Raw genomic sequence first — 15,482 nt, 5'->3', positions numbered from 1 at the left:
TTCCAACCATCCTCATGTTCTCTGCTTTCCTCTCCCCATTTCCACTGCTGCCCTTCAAGTTAGGGAATTTACTCATTAAGGCATACTTATGCATATATTGTTCTAACACAAAAATGCTAATAAGCTATAATTAAAAAACCATGCACATTCAGATGTTGCTGCCAAGTCTAAACATTTGGATAATTCAAATGCCTGGTTAATTTTGTTCAATATTTTCCACTTTCAAATGCCTCTTCAAAGCCTGGCAGATTTATTCAGCAGTGGCTTAAAAAGAGAGAAAGCTCAAGAAAGAAAAGGCTGAATGCATACCTTCCAAGTCCCCAGGCAATATGCGGATAAAAATAAACTATGTGTAGCCATCCAAGCTTTCATGAATGAGTTATCCAAGTTCCTGTTAACCAAAGTTAACTTTCTCACTATAAGTACAAGTTAACATGGTCGGACTTATGTTTGGGTGGTCCTATTTGAAACCTCTTACTGCTCTTCCACAGCCTGAAGTATGAATAAGACAGAGTGGTTTATTTATTTATTTATGTATTTTATTTTATTTTTACATTTTATATCCCGATCTTCCTCCAAGGAGCCCAGAGCGGTGTACTACATACTTAGGTTTCTCTTACGTTTGGTTCATGTGCTCAGTTATTTTTTGCTCTAATTCTTGTTGCTTTTCTGTAAAACGGCATTTGGGTTTTTGAGGTGAAGGCAAAGGGGAGGTTGCCTGGGTTTGATTTTGAAACAGTTCAGCCACAGTGGCATTCTCTATTTTACACAGTCAGACAGGTGTTATTGACTGGTTTGTTTTATCCAGACATCGAGTCCTTCCCAAGGACCTGGGATGCCAGAATTTTATTGTCAATGTTGTTGCTGTTGTTATAGATATCGTCGCAGAATATAGGCTGTTCCCAGTAATGCTGCTTTTTGTAATTGGCTGATGGTGATTTCTGTGGCCCCTATGGTGTTGAGGTGCTCTTCAAGGTCTTTTGGAACTGCACCCAGGGAGCCAATTACCACTGGGATTATTTGGGTCTTTTTCTGCCACAGCCTTTCAATTTCAATTTGTAGATCTTTGAATTTGGTGATTTCTTCTATTTCTTTTTCTTCTATTCTGCTATCCCCTGGTATTGCTATGTCGATTATTTTGACTTGTTTTTCTTTCTTCAGTTCAGCAACAGTGGCATCCTCTATTTCCAACACCTCCACCTGCGCCTGAGCAACTGCTTCAGTTGTTGGTAATTCTTCCATATCTTGAGCCTGTGTTGCTCTTTGCAGTTCTTCCAGCTCAACTCCTGTGAATACTTTATTTCTTATTATGAATCTTCTCTGGTCTGCTAGCCTTTGTTCTGTTATTTCTGTATCTGGATGCTTCTCTTTCCAAATTTGGTACATTCTTTTTAAATAACCTCTTCTAGTTGGACTAGACTTGTAATAGCAGATCATTATTTCCTTGTTGGCATTTTTCGTATTTTTTTTTCAGTTAAGAGACGTTTCTTCCAGTAACTTTGCTGTCTTCAGCCCTGGTTGCTCAACTGAAGATCCTGAGTCCTGTTGCCCATTTGCCACCAGATGTCCAGGGACTCCAGCACCTGGCGTGGTCCTTGTTGACCCGGGCGACGACCGATCTGGTATAGATTTATTAAAGTTACGTCTCACCATATTGTTGATGGGAGAGGCACTCTTTGTCTGGCTCCTGTGGTGAGACCTGTCCAGTATGGTTGGACCTCTGGCATAGCTCTCACCTTCCTCAGAGCACGCAAGCCCCACAACCACGCCAAGGTAGTGCCTCACTGGGGGGGGGGATTGTTGTTGTTATTGTTGTTATTATTATTTTTACATTTATATCCCGCTTTACTTTGCTATGAAGTTTTATCTTCTCATTTTTAATCCTTCCTGAAGAAATGTCTAAGCCAAATGTGGCAAAAACTTGCCAAAACAGAAATCTTCTAAGCAGTATCAAGTCTGCCCCCCACTCACCATTTATACACTTTAATGACTGAGTCATGCAGGCAGTATGTGTGTACATCAATTCATCCAATATGTTCCCATCTTCACAGATTGGTCGCTCTTTGCAGTTATGTTATGTTATCACCCATAACATATGGAACATGCCAAACTCCCAGTTTGGTAGGTGTGTCAGTCAGCTCTAAGTCTGTCCAGGAAATATATCAGTACTATAAGTGGATGTGGATCTATCTATCTATCCATCCATACACATATAACATATATAGTATTGATGTCCCTTGTACTCCTAACATGAACCTTATTTATTTATTTATTTATTTATTTATTTATTTATTTATTTGATTTCTATACCACCCTTCCAAAAAATGGCTCAGGGCGGTTTACACAGAGAAATAATGAATAAGATGGATCCCTGTCCCCAAAGGGCTCACAATCTAAAAAGAAACATCAGATAGACACCAGCAACAGTCACTGGAGGTACTGTGCTGGGGGTGGATAGGGCCAGTTACTCTCCCCCTGCTAAATAAAGAGAATCACCGCATTAAAAGGTGCCTCTTTGCCAAGTTAGCAGGGGTGTATGAGATCTGTTACTACCGTTAATATTTTTGTATGCTTTATCATTTTTGCCAGATGCTATATCTTTGCAGCATGGACATGAACCCTGCTTTTAGTGAAAAGTTTAGATATCTTCATATACTACCACCTTAAGCTATGATCCTGGCAAATTTATTTGGAAGAGAATTCCACTCTCAACAAAAGAGATTGCCTACATTATGTTCAGGACAATCAAGTTTCCTGCCCCCAATAAACAACAGCTTTTGCAGGCACCATGTAACAGGAATCAAGCTGAACTTGGCTGCAAGCAAGGGTCCACCAACTATGTCCACCATAGCCTCAGCAGCTACCTTTCTTGTGAGTCCCAAGCATATGCCTGAAGCCTGTCAGTTGCCTTCATGCAAATCTCATTGGAACAAATGATGGGAATTGTACTGATATGGATATCAAAACACGCAGCACAGGACAATGCCCTCTGCTCCAGGTAACTGGCTGTGCTGATTCTCCTGGAGATTGCTAGTAAACATGGTTCATGCTTTTAGTTTCTCTTACAAGAACTATATGCTACATACAATATGCATTGTCCCCATTAGAGCCTGCATAATTGAAAAGGTACACTTCCCTTATAAATTATACCATTTCAGCTATCAAATGTTTCCTCTTACAAACCATCAAACCACTAAGTGCTGCAAGATGCACGAACGAACAGATCTCGACGCCTTACAATAAGCTGTTTGGTGCTGACCTACTTCACAGCTCAGGGACTGATGCCATTTCAATTAAAGCATCACTTTGGAAAATCCCAACTGCCCATATAAAGGGGCTCAACTGGCATGAGACTGAAGCACTTGTTTATTATCAACAAAGAAAAACAATAGAATTCTTAATCTCTCAAGCAGCAAAGAAAAAACAATCCAATACCAGTACAAACAGAAGGAAGATATATTGTTGAACCAGCCTCAGATAATACACTTTCATAGATTTCCAGTTTCTAGGCACAGGTCTGCTTAATAAGGCAAGGAGGTTTTGTGAATCCCTACCCTCCACTGAAGTACATTCCCTAGACTGTTAATTCAAAGCTACAATCCTATAGAAGATAGAGTGAAGGATTTGGACATAAGTTCATGTTTAGGAGATTAACAAATTCATAGAGAGAGGGAATTTCAGTGGTTATTCGCACTGGTTAATAGCATCTCTGCTCTACAGTTAGGTGCAGCATAGCACTGAAACCAGTTGCTAGGAAGCAACAACAGGACAGGGGTGTTGTGCCCTGCTTTGGGGCTTCTCAGGGGCATCTGGTTGACTTCTGTGGGAGACAGGGTCAGAGGCGTATCTAGGGAAAATAGTGCCTAGGGCAAGCACTGAAATTGCGCCCCCTGTCCAAACATCCGACACCCATCTTTCAGATAACTTTACCATAATATCAGCTGAAAAATACAAATCAAGCTCGTTAATCTTTTAATATTTCAAAAACTATTTAGCAGTGGACGTAGCCAAACCAAAAAAATGCTGGAAAACTACAAATTTCAGTATGCTAGGGCTCATGAAATACCCAAATATTATGTGGAGGTGTACTTGGAAAAACTAAATAGAAGTGCCTGTCTAATTCTCTACTATGCATTGTAGCATCACTATTACATAAGTTTTAAAAATAAATGGAGAATTTGACTTTTCCCAGATACTCTGAAAATAATTAAAGGATATGCAGAGTAAACTGTGTCACTGCTTGGAATATATTCTAGTCTTTCAGAAAGACAGTTAAAATGAGAGAAAGAGCAAGAAACTCCCAGTGGGCCTTAACTAAGGATTTCACACTGATTCAAAGACAAACTCACCATTAATAGCCATATTATTAAGACATCACATTTCACTCACTTATCACAAGAAGCAAAGTAAGACCAAATAAATACAACCTAGCTCATAAACTTCAGCTCAGTATTCACAAGCCTGATTCTCTGTACATAGTGCCAGTCTGAATATGTGTACAGTGACTTATATTATATATTTTTTAAAAATTAAAAAAATTACCTGTAGCCCCTTCAGGGGGCTTCCTAAAGGCCCTGTGGGGTCTGCAAAGGTTCCCCCTCCCCAGACGAGCCTCTAGGGCCTCACAGGAACCATTTGAGCATATGCGGAGGCCATTTTTTAAAATAAGTTTTTTTTTTAAATGGCCACTGAAAACAAAATGGCCACTGGGCATGCTCAAATGGCCTCTGCGAGGCCTGGCCTGGCCTAGGGCCTCACAGAGGCCATTTGAGCATGCCCAGTGGCCATTTTGGTTTTGGTGGAGATTTTTTTTAAAAAAATTAATTTTAAGAAATGGCGCCCCCTTCAAGTGGCGCCCGGGGCACGTGCCCTGCCTGCTCCGCCCTAGATACGCCCCTGGACAGGGTGTGTTCACAGATGGACCTTTGGTCTAATATAATGTCTTCCTTAAGAAATAGTCTACACCAGGGTAGAGATGTGCACGGAACTGGGTGGGAAAGGCTCGAAGGCGAGGGTGCAGCTTTAAGGGCGGGGGAGGGTGCACTTACCCCTTCCGCCGCTTTTCGCCCGCCGGCGTCCAATTTTAGTAAAGCCCGTCGGGGCAGCAGTGTACCTCCATGCCACCCCATTGTCCCCATTTACCAGAACTACCCAGAAGTATCTGGTGCGTCGGCACAGACTGGCACTGGTGTGCGCACATCACACCTGATGTGCGCATGGGCGGGCCCAACTTGTGTGTGTTTGCGCCGGCACACGCAAACACACCAAATACTTCCGGGTAGTTCTGGTAAACAGGGAGGTACACTGCTGCCCCAACAGGCTTTACTAAAATTGGTTGCCGGCGGGGGAAAAGCACCCTCCCCCACCCTTAAAGCTGCAACTCCCCCACCTTTGAACTGGCAGAACCACCCGCAAGTCGCACCAGTTCGGAGGCCCATAAAGGGCCTCCGAACTGGTTTCACATGCATCCCTACACCAGGGGTAGGCAACATTGGCTCTTACCACTCTTCAACAGACTGAAATATGAGTAGGAGGGGGTGGTTAAAATGTGATTGCCTACAGTGTGTTCAGGACAATCAAGAACATTCTGCCCCCTGGCTGCTCAAAGTTTTAAAAAAACCCTCGACAAACTCAAACAGAAAAACACAAACTCAAACAGAAAGAAAGAAAGTTTCCCTTTTTGTAATCTCATTTAACACCTGCTGTAGTTTAACACCTGTCCCAAATTTTACATTCTGTACCAAGAAGGGAATTCTAACAGGCTTCAAAACTGTTTTAGATTCTGCCATCATAATCTCCAAGACATCTGTATGAAAAATCTTGCTGCCAGTTACACTGACTCTTTAAAAGTCCATGGATATTTATTCCTTGGTAGCGGCCTACAGTTGGGCTGGTTTGGGGTAGCATGTAATTCAATGTGAGGAAGAACTGATACAAATACATTTTTAAAATACATGGCAGATGTGTGGATTTCTTGTACATCTCCAGGTAGAATGTTGGCTGTACTAAAGAGCCCTTGGGAAAATCTATTATATGAAAAGATAATACATACGCTTAAAGTGCTTTTCGCGAAAAGATTACATACAAGTGGCATATATCCCTTAAGGGGGGCAGTTTTTGCATTAGTAATTCCAATCACATGCCTTTCTCTTCAGAATATTGTACCTTCTTTTTTTTTTTTTAGAAAGCGGGAAGCAATTTTGCAGTACCAAAAGTCAAAGTCTGCTAAAAAAAAAGGTTCTTTGTGAACTTTTGGTCCCCATTTAAGCATTGTACTTTGTATAGTAATATCTGCACTTATATAAAATGAGCTAAAGCCTATTTGCCATTCTGTGCATGAGATTGTTATGGAAATAATGCTTACATTTAATGTAGCCAGAGAGAGAGAGAGAGAGAGAGAGAGAATCTCATAAGAATCCAGAGCATGGATATAACTTTCCTTATCTTTGGGGGAAAATGATACTGAGGATAGTTTAATAATAGGCAGGAGTGGTGGAACAATAACCAGACAGAGAAAAAGTTTGAGAAGTGCTGTTATATGATAGGTTAATACCTATCATATAACATATGTGTGTGTTTAGTTTTTTATTTAAAAATCCAGTCAATGACCAGACAATATTAACAGCAGTAGATGTCAAACAAGATTTTAAGGAAGCTTAAAATAACGATAATCCAGCTAACTCAGGTTGTAGCTTGCAGACAGCAAACAATATATTGCAACATTTAAAGAAATGACATCATTATTATCAGACAATAAAATTTGCAAATAGAAAGCATCCGAGTGCCCTGGATATTTTGACAGCAATGGTAAAATTAATCGAGCTTGAGCATCTCTATATTATAATATGGACAGTACAATAAAACATGAGTAGAAGATTCAACAACTCCAGCTTCACACGGGCAAACCCTGGCCCCATAAGGAACCTTCTTGAATGTGCCTTCAAGAACAGCTGTAGGTAAATTATTAAATCTAACTAATATCAAGGCTCTTCTTAACTTGGGAACCATGACGGAATATAGATAACTTGCAGGTCTCAGCAGAGGAGAACCACTGCTAAGAAAAACATCACTTTGTAAGCTGTCTATATCCTCTTGGAGATTAGGGATGTGCATTTATTTTTTATTTTTATTTTTATTTATTGTTGCATTTATATACCGCCTTTCGTTAAAATACAACCTCAAGGCGGTTTACAAAAATTTAAACATACAATAAAAAGACAATAAAAATATTAAGCTTAAAAATATAAAAACAAACCAAATTTAAAATCTATAAAATACAAGCATGAAAACAATACAACAGGTAAAAAACACACAGAAGCAACAGTAAAACTGGTTTGCCCGTTTAGGTTCGAATTCAAGCCAGGTTCAAACCAGGAGGGGATGGTTCAGTTTTGGTTTTGCTCAAACCACCCTCTGGTTTGGTTTGAATTCGAACCGGTTCGAACTGGTTCGAACTGGTTTGAACCTCAAAAAGTGGGTGGGGTGGTAGCTGGCACCCATGGGTGCCTACCACTCACCCCACTTTTGTGCCCCTAGGTGCTCAACAATAGGCGATAATGGGCTGGTTTGGGTCCCATTATACCTTATGGGTAACATAATTAAAAATATTTCAAATATTCATAAAAAAATCGTAGGAGTGTCTGATTGCTTTGGGGTTTGGGTGGTTATTGGCACCCGTGGGTGCTCCACAATAGGGAATAATGGGCTGGTTCTAGTCCCATTATATCCTATGAGAAAAAAATAAATATATATTTCAAAAATTCATTAAAAATCGTATGAATGTCCAATTGCTTTGGGGTTTAGGTGGTAGGTACCCATGGGTGCCAGCTACCACCCCACCCACTTTTTGAGGTTTGAACCAGTTCGAACCAGTTCAAATTGAACCACCCCGTTTGGTTCAAATTCGAACCTGCAGCTCGAACCTGATGGCGGGTTTGGTTCGAATTCAAACCTTTGAACCACCCCGGTTTGAATTTGAACTGGTTCTAATTCGAACCGGTTTGCACATCCCTACTGGAGATCTAAATCTATCAAACGTTGCACCAATATTCTCCTGGCCTTTTCATAGCCCATTGACAATAATCCCTCACTTGAAAACCCAATATAGGGTAGCTTAAGCTCCAGTGCTTTTTTCCAACTTGACTTAAAATTATCAATTAATATCAGTGAAGCTAGGCCAACTGAGGAAAAGTGAAATTTAAACCAATACACAAATGTGTATTTCCAAATCTTAGTCTGCATTTCAAGAAATCCCACCTCTTTGTGTAGCACTGAACTGATGAGGGGACACATCGCGCTACCTGAACAATGTTCCTTTAAAATCTCGCTTGTACCTTTTCAATGTCAGTAACCACACCAGCCAGCCCCAACTGGGCTCCATAAAGAGGTTGTGACCCAACTTTAGCCTGAAATCGTTTAAGCGCAGCAGGAATATAGTGGGCCCTTCGAGAGCTATAAAACGCCTGGGCTTTCCACTTCTCTGAGGCCTGAAAAACTACACCCAAGTATTTGAATGCCTTGACTTATTCTATTGATTGCTGATCAATCTTCCATGTATGTACATTCAGGCATTTCATAAAAGGAAGAATTTTGGTCTTCTCATTATTAATTACCAATTCCTCCTCCTTGCAATATGCTACCAAAGCATGACGTAACTGCCTTAGGCCTACAGGTGTCAGAGACAGTAACACTGCGTTGTCCACATATAAAAGGATTGAAATATGCCTATTTGCCAATTTAGGTGGGGGGAAAGACTGGTTACTCAACTGAGAAACTAACGAATTAATATAAAAATTGAAAAGCAATGGCGCTAAAATGCAACCCTGTCTAACCCCCTTAGAAATGAGGATCTTTCAAGTGAGCTGACCACATATATTATACCGAATATGCTTTGCATAGAGTTTGCTGACTATACAAAAAAGACTGATTGGTCGATAATTGGCTGGTAGATTCCTTTTGCCTCTCTTATATAATGGAATTATAATAGCCAGACCCCAATCTTCTGGGACCTGGGCAGTCAAATCTATATATGTAAAAAGTGAGACAAAATTCACCACTCCAAGTTACTCTTAATAGCTTCCACAGTGATAAAATCATATGCAGGGGCTTTGTCCAGCTTAAGCTGTTTAACTAACTGTTCGATTTCAACTCCAGATACAGGAGGCCAAGAGGGCAATTTTTCCACCTCTAAAGCCTCAGTACCCACAAATTTAGGAGATGACTCACAAGTGAAAATGATCCTCCCATACTTTAGCTGGAATCATATATGAGAAAGAAGAAGAACCGTTACCCAGACTAGGGGAGACCAACCACCAAAACATTGTTGTATTCCGCTGTTGAGCAGCTTTAATTAACAGCTGCCAAGTCTTTCTAATGGCCATTCTCTTTTTAACTTGCAGCAATTGTTTGTATTTCTTCTTCAATACAATCAAATCCTGCACCAGAGATTTAGTCGGAAAACTATCTATCAAGTTGTTTGATTAAGATATTCTTATCTTCCTTACATTCTTCATCAAACCAAGATGCTGAACATCTATGCCTATTTTTCTGGTTAGGGGCATAGTATCTACATAAAATGAATCGTAGCTGTTGCGTAAGCTTCTTAAAATTTAAAAGAATAGATTCATCTGCTCTACCAGCCAATATGGAAGCACACAATTGTAGAGTAGATTCAGAATTTTAAAAATTCCTAACATGTTCATCTTGAACTCCTAACCAAGCGATTCAAATTGGAAATGCATATTATCTACAACTGAAATAAACTCAGGTTTCCCTTTTAAATGGGGACTAGTATAGTTGAATGTTACTACATGCAGAATTTGACGTTGATGAACACCAAGTGGAAACCTGAATGTGTGAATGACTCAAAGTAAACATCACAAGCAGAATTTCGCATCACTTCAGATAATCTCAAACAAAATGCTTTCCAAGGGTGTCGTTTCATACAGTCAGCTGCAAGCTATCAACCCATTGGTAACTGTTATTATCACTGCAATAAATTGAGGAACAGCTGCTTTTACATCACCTGGGGGGAAAAGGAGAGTAAGCATTCATATCGCTCCTCTCTCTCCAACACCCATTCAGAGTGAGGGCACCATTTCCTTCAATCTGAATGGGCATTATAGCATGGGCTTTGCAGTGCTATGACACCATGTGATTCTCAATTGCCTGAGATGAAGTTTTTTATTTTTTTAATTTTTTTTAACGGACCATTCAGGCAGCAAACTGCCTCTGAACTGGTCCCCCCCCCCCCGAAAAAACCCAAGATAAGTCAGGAGCATTTCAGGCCATTCATTCTCCAAAAACTCATAGCTATTTATATTTTGGCTAATAAAACCCTGTCTGGTCTTTGAGCATTTGTCTTATAATCATTTGAGACTGAACTATTGAGTAGCTGAGCTTTGGAAGAGATCTACATTTTGAAATAAAAAGTTTAGAGGATTCTTGTTATATACAGCAGTGAGTAGTTTTCTTAATGACTTCAGAAGCTTTGGGTTGATATTGAGTTGGGAGTGTATTTGAACTTCACATTGGACTGCTCTGAATAATACGGAAAACTTGGATACATGAATTATTAACATCTACTAACTGGGTTCCAGGGCTCCTTTTAAAGTGGTAGCTCTCTTATTTTTAGCAGAGGGAGAGCTACTGTTCCTATTGAACCCCAACAAATCGTCCTTTATTTTATTTTATTTTTTATTTAAAACATTTCTATACTGCCCAAAACTTGCATCTATGAGCAGTTTACAATTAAAATAATTTAAAACATCTAATCACTTAGTTAAAATCATTTAAAACATTAAAACATTTAAAACCCAATATTAAAAAAAATATAGAACCATAGATCTAATTAAAAGCCTGGGTGAACAAATGCATCTTCAGTGCCTTTTTAAAAGTTGCCAGAGATGGGGGAGGTTCTTATCTCAACAGGGAGCACATTCCAAAGTCCAGGCGCTGCAATGGAGAAGGCCTGTTAGCAAGTGGTTGTTGCTGCTGCCTCCCTTGTTCTGTTTTTAGATTGTAAGCACAACTGCCAATGGGATGGGGGTAAGAATAGAATTTCCTGCATTGGTTCCAGAGGCAGAAGGTACCCCAGCAGAGGATGTGCCACCTCACCTGCCTGCCAATGGCAGCCGGTGTGGGTGCCACCAGAGCGGGCGGTGGGAGGCACCTTTAACCTGTTGTTGTTACTGCACCTGCTGCTGCTGCCAAGAGGCCAGCAGAATGCTGACCTTGAAGGTCTTCATAGTAATGTTCTAGACCAGTACTGTACTGTCCTCAGTATACTTCCTTGAAGCCAGTAGATAATCTCTTGGGAAAGAAGTAAGGATATGGGGGTGGCAGAAACATCTGCTCAGCATTAGGGGTGTGCATGGAACCAGCTGGTCTGGTTCGGTTCAAATCTGAACTGGACTCAAGCCAGACCAGGCTAGTTTGGTCTGGTACCCCCTTGAACTAACCCCCCAGTTCAGTGGGGGTGGGGTTGCAAATGGGATTTTTTAAAAAAAACTTACCCCCTGGGGGGGAGGTTCTCTGAGGTGGTGGTGAGAGTCAATGGCATGACCCAGGCCATGCAGAGGCCCGTTGCACAGGCATGGAGGCCTCCAAATGCCCACCGCACTAGGGGGAAATGCTCAGATGGACCAAAGAACGGCCGAATGGGCTGGTTTTGGAAGCAAAGGAGGCCGGCTGGAGAAGGGGAAACCTCTGCAGACCCCCCTAATGCATTAGAGGAAACTCTCCCCAGAGGGGGTAAGTTTAAAAAAAAATTCTAAAAAGAATTTTTTGTTGTTGTTCGCAAAATCCCCAAACGGGCCGGAGGGTTCAGTCCGGGGTCGAGCCCAACTGGGGGTGATTCAGCTCAACCCTGAGCCTTTGAACCAGACCAGTTTGGCTTCGAACCAGTTCAATTCTGAACACGTTTGCACATCCCTACTAAGCATGCTTTGCACACTGAGACAAGTGACAATTGCCCACCTCAAAATTGCCAATAAATTATGGGTGCAGGGGCCCAATCCACATACAAAGGATTAGGCCCAGAAAACCTTGTTGGTACCCCTGATTTTGAGCCCATCTGGGACAGAGATTTTTTTTTAAAAAAAATCTGTTTTATACCTTTTGCTAGACAAACAGCTTTGAGAACCTTCTTGTTGAAACATGGTATATAAACATTAATCATTATTACACTCTGGAAATACAACATGATGAAGATGTCATCATGTGATAAATTAGTGCTACCTGTTTTATTTGATCTACTTGTCATTACTACCTGCTTCAGCATAGGTCTAGGTTTATACAGCTTTTATTACTATATTCCTTTGTGAGTATTTATTTACTTTTTATATAAGAAAGGTTTTGTATTGTTAAATCCTATTGGTTTTTTTTTTTGGTTGATATCTCATTTTGCAGTGCTGCCCTTTTGTTTTTCAAATCTTCACACAAGCCTAGTAATCACTTAATGAGTAATCAAGTTGTATATATGAGCCCAAAGAATGGTCTGAAGACATAATACTGGCGACATAATATGAAGATATAGAGAATGGTCTGAAGACAGCCATGACTGCTGGCACTCAGTTACTTGGAGAACAGGCCACCAGGGAATGATACATAACTCTCTGTGCTCTTGACAGCAAATTCTAATCAATAATATATGTGTGAATGTATGGACTAACCATTAGCTTCAGTAGTTGGGGTTCATATGGGACTAAATAGAAATATGTATTTTGAGTTTTGAGAATAATTCCCTTAGTACCTCAATTTTAAACATTTGCACCAGCAGAGCAGCTTTGAAACAACAGCACACCTCTCACACTATGATACTTCCACTTTCAGTATAGCTTTTGGAACTAAGATTTAGGCTATATTTCATGATTTGCTCCCTTGTTTCCAAAAATCAATACTGTTAGCTTATTGTTTTGAACCTTGAGCCATGGTTATAAGAGAGCTCTGCTTCCCAACTTAATCTTCCTTTTCCTTGGCTGCATTATGAAGAGCACCATATACCTTTTTCTACACACATCTGGACTCTATGTTTCCTGTAGATCAGGGCAAATTTCAGGACGCAGTGAAATGCCATATCCATAATTTAACACATGCCTGCCTTTAATCTGCCTGGTATCATCTCCAGTTAAAGTCCATGGAGATTTGTGTAGGTTAGGCATCAGCAACTGAGGCTTCTGTAGCCAACATGCGGGCTATAAAAGTACTAAGGAAATGGTATTAATATACACCAAAGTTGTTGGGGGATGGCTGCTTGAGAGTGTGGGGTCAAAACGCTAGCCTACAATACCTTGCTTCTTCGAGAAAACCTAGTTGCTGGCTGGCCTCTGGGTAGGTGCAATACAGCCCAGTTTTCTCATGCTCTAAGTGCACAAAGAATAATAGCTTAATCATATATATTTTTAATTCCTTTCACATAGAAAGTTGACATGTCAGGAATAATGGTTCTGTTTTCTCCTCATCTCCCTTTCCCCTGAATATAGCTTTCTATGAGGAGAGAATTGTTTGTGTGAAGAACCACTCAACTCTGTGATCAGGCGTTCTACCACCTGCATTCTGAAGTGGTACAGATCAGGAAGGCACAGGTTTACCACCTCATCCATTGTTTATGTGAATTCTCATAGGACTGTCATTTAAGGAGAGCAAGGGGGTCTATACCACTATACTATACTATACTATACTATACTATACTATACTATACTATACTATACTATACTATACTATACTATACTATACTGTTACTTCTCAGAAGCTCTTATATCATTGGACAATTCCCTGGTTCTACACACTGGGGCTGTTTACACGAGCAGCATTAGTTGGGCTTGCACAGCCCTGCCTGGACTGCTCTTGTGGAGCACTGAGATTGGTCCCAATCCCAGAGCTGCTCTGTTGGATAGCCCGCGTTTTCTCCCTGGGCTTTTACTGAGATAGAAGGGCCCCAGTCTAGTGGCCAGGCCACTAGAATGTCTAGTAGTGGGGAAATCCCCCAGTGGATACGGGAGGCCACAGTCTGCTTCTCAGGCACTCGGTGATTGCTTGTGCTCCAGTTGTGTGGGCACACAGTGTGAGTGATCACAGAGTTCTGTGGATTGTGAGGGGAAAGGTAAGTTGTGTCCTGCCTCCCCACCCATCACCCGCCCTGCTCAGAGCAGTCATGAGAATAACCTTACCAAGTATTATGTCCTCCAAATCTACAAATGTCTGGAAAGTGGCTGCACATCCCTCAGCTACCCAAAGTTTGCCAACCAACTTCAAGTTCAGGTTATGAATGTTAGGTTCTCAAAGAGAAGTATGGCTCTGGAATTGGACATTGGCAGTTTCAGAAGGCATGAAAACAGGCAGAAGTAGTTAATAGATGAACTATTCCAGGTAGTTCCTGGAATTAGTTGCATGTGCTTGCCATGAATGCCAGTTCCCGGCAACTTACTTTCTGGCTGCCATGTGAAGCTGCCTGGGGTCTCTCACATCCATAAACACAATGCTAGCAATTATTCATGTGTCTGCCTCTTTAACAGTGTCAAAGTAGCCTGACCACATTTAGATCAAGTAATCTAAGTGATCTTTTACCTTTAAATCTTCATGCCAAACTTCACTTATTAACCTTCTCTGTATCACTGCTATTACAAATACAGCAGAAGAGCTCATCTAAAAACAGGGCAACCATAACTACCAAACATGGGCACTTTCTGCTACTCCCATATTTGCTAAAAATGTGGAACAGGCATTGTACATGTTTTATGTTAGATGTCAAACTGCAGGTCCATAGTGAGCGCATTCTACTTAATTCTGTGGAGTTACAGTAAGCTTCAGGTTGTTTACTTAAAGATTACTAAACTGTTCTTTTATATTCAACCACGGACTTTTATCCTCAGACATTTTTCACCAGCCAAGTTGTCAGTGGAACACACAACCAGGCTTTTTTTTAAAAAAAATGTTTCAATCCCCATAATCTCTGTTTTTACAGCTTTAATCCAAATAGAATTTTGGTCTGCTCTAGTCTTCTGGGGACTGGCTGAGCTACAGATAAGCAAGCCCCACTAGAGAGCACTGTAAGAATTAAAGAGAGGTTACTCCTTTAGGTAAGCTAAGTTTACTTGTGGCAGTATAAATTATGATTATTCATCTTGCTCATGAAATTCACAGGACACACATTAACCTCAACTTTTAACCCCATCAAATAGGATTTTCCCATTCCTAAAGAGAAAAAATGAACTGCACATCAACACTCACCCCCTCTCTGGATAGACAATGTCAGCCAGCACAGAATACGAATTTCATAGCAAGTGGAAACTAGGAGTTTTAAAAACAGGCCGATATATTTCATTAGAAACAGGAACAAAGTATAAATTCTAGGCCTGGGGTCAGAAACTTCAACCCTAGCAATTTGCCGGAATGCCAGCATTATTGCTGGGGCCAGCAAAGGGTTGCATTCCCTGCTGCTTTGTGGGGGATGAAAGCCACAGAAAAATATGAGGGGGCAGGGG

At 40.8% G+C, this 15,482-nt stretch overlaps 1 protein-coding gene across 1 annotated transcript in view; it reads right to left on the bottom strand.

Annotated features, from left to right (window-relative positions):
* SGCZ (sarcoglycan zeta) overlaps window positions 1–15,482 on the bottom strand; it is an 889,976-nt gene that overhangs the window by 647,160 nt on the left and 227,334 nt on the right. The window lies entirely within an intron of this gene.

The sequence above is a fragment of the Hemicordylus capensis genome, chromosome 5, assembly GCF_027244095.1.
Source record: "Hemicordylus capensis ecotype Gifberg chromosome 5, rHemCap1.1.pri, whole genome shotgun sequence".
Lineage (NCBI taxonomy): Eukaryota > Metazoa > Chordata > Lepidosauria > Squamata > Cordylidae > Hemicordylus > Hemicordylus capensis.
The sequence above is the reverse complement of the archived record's forward strand: the minus strand, read 5'-3'. Positions and strand labels throughout refer to the sequence as shown.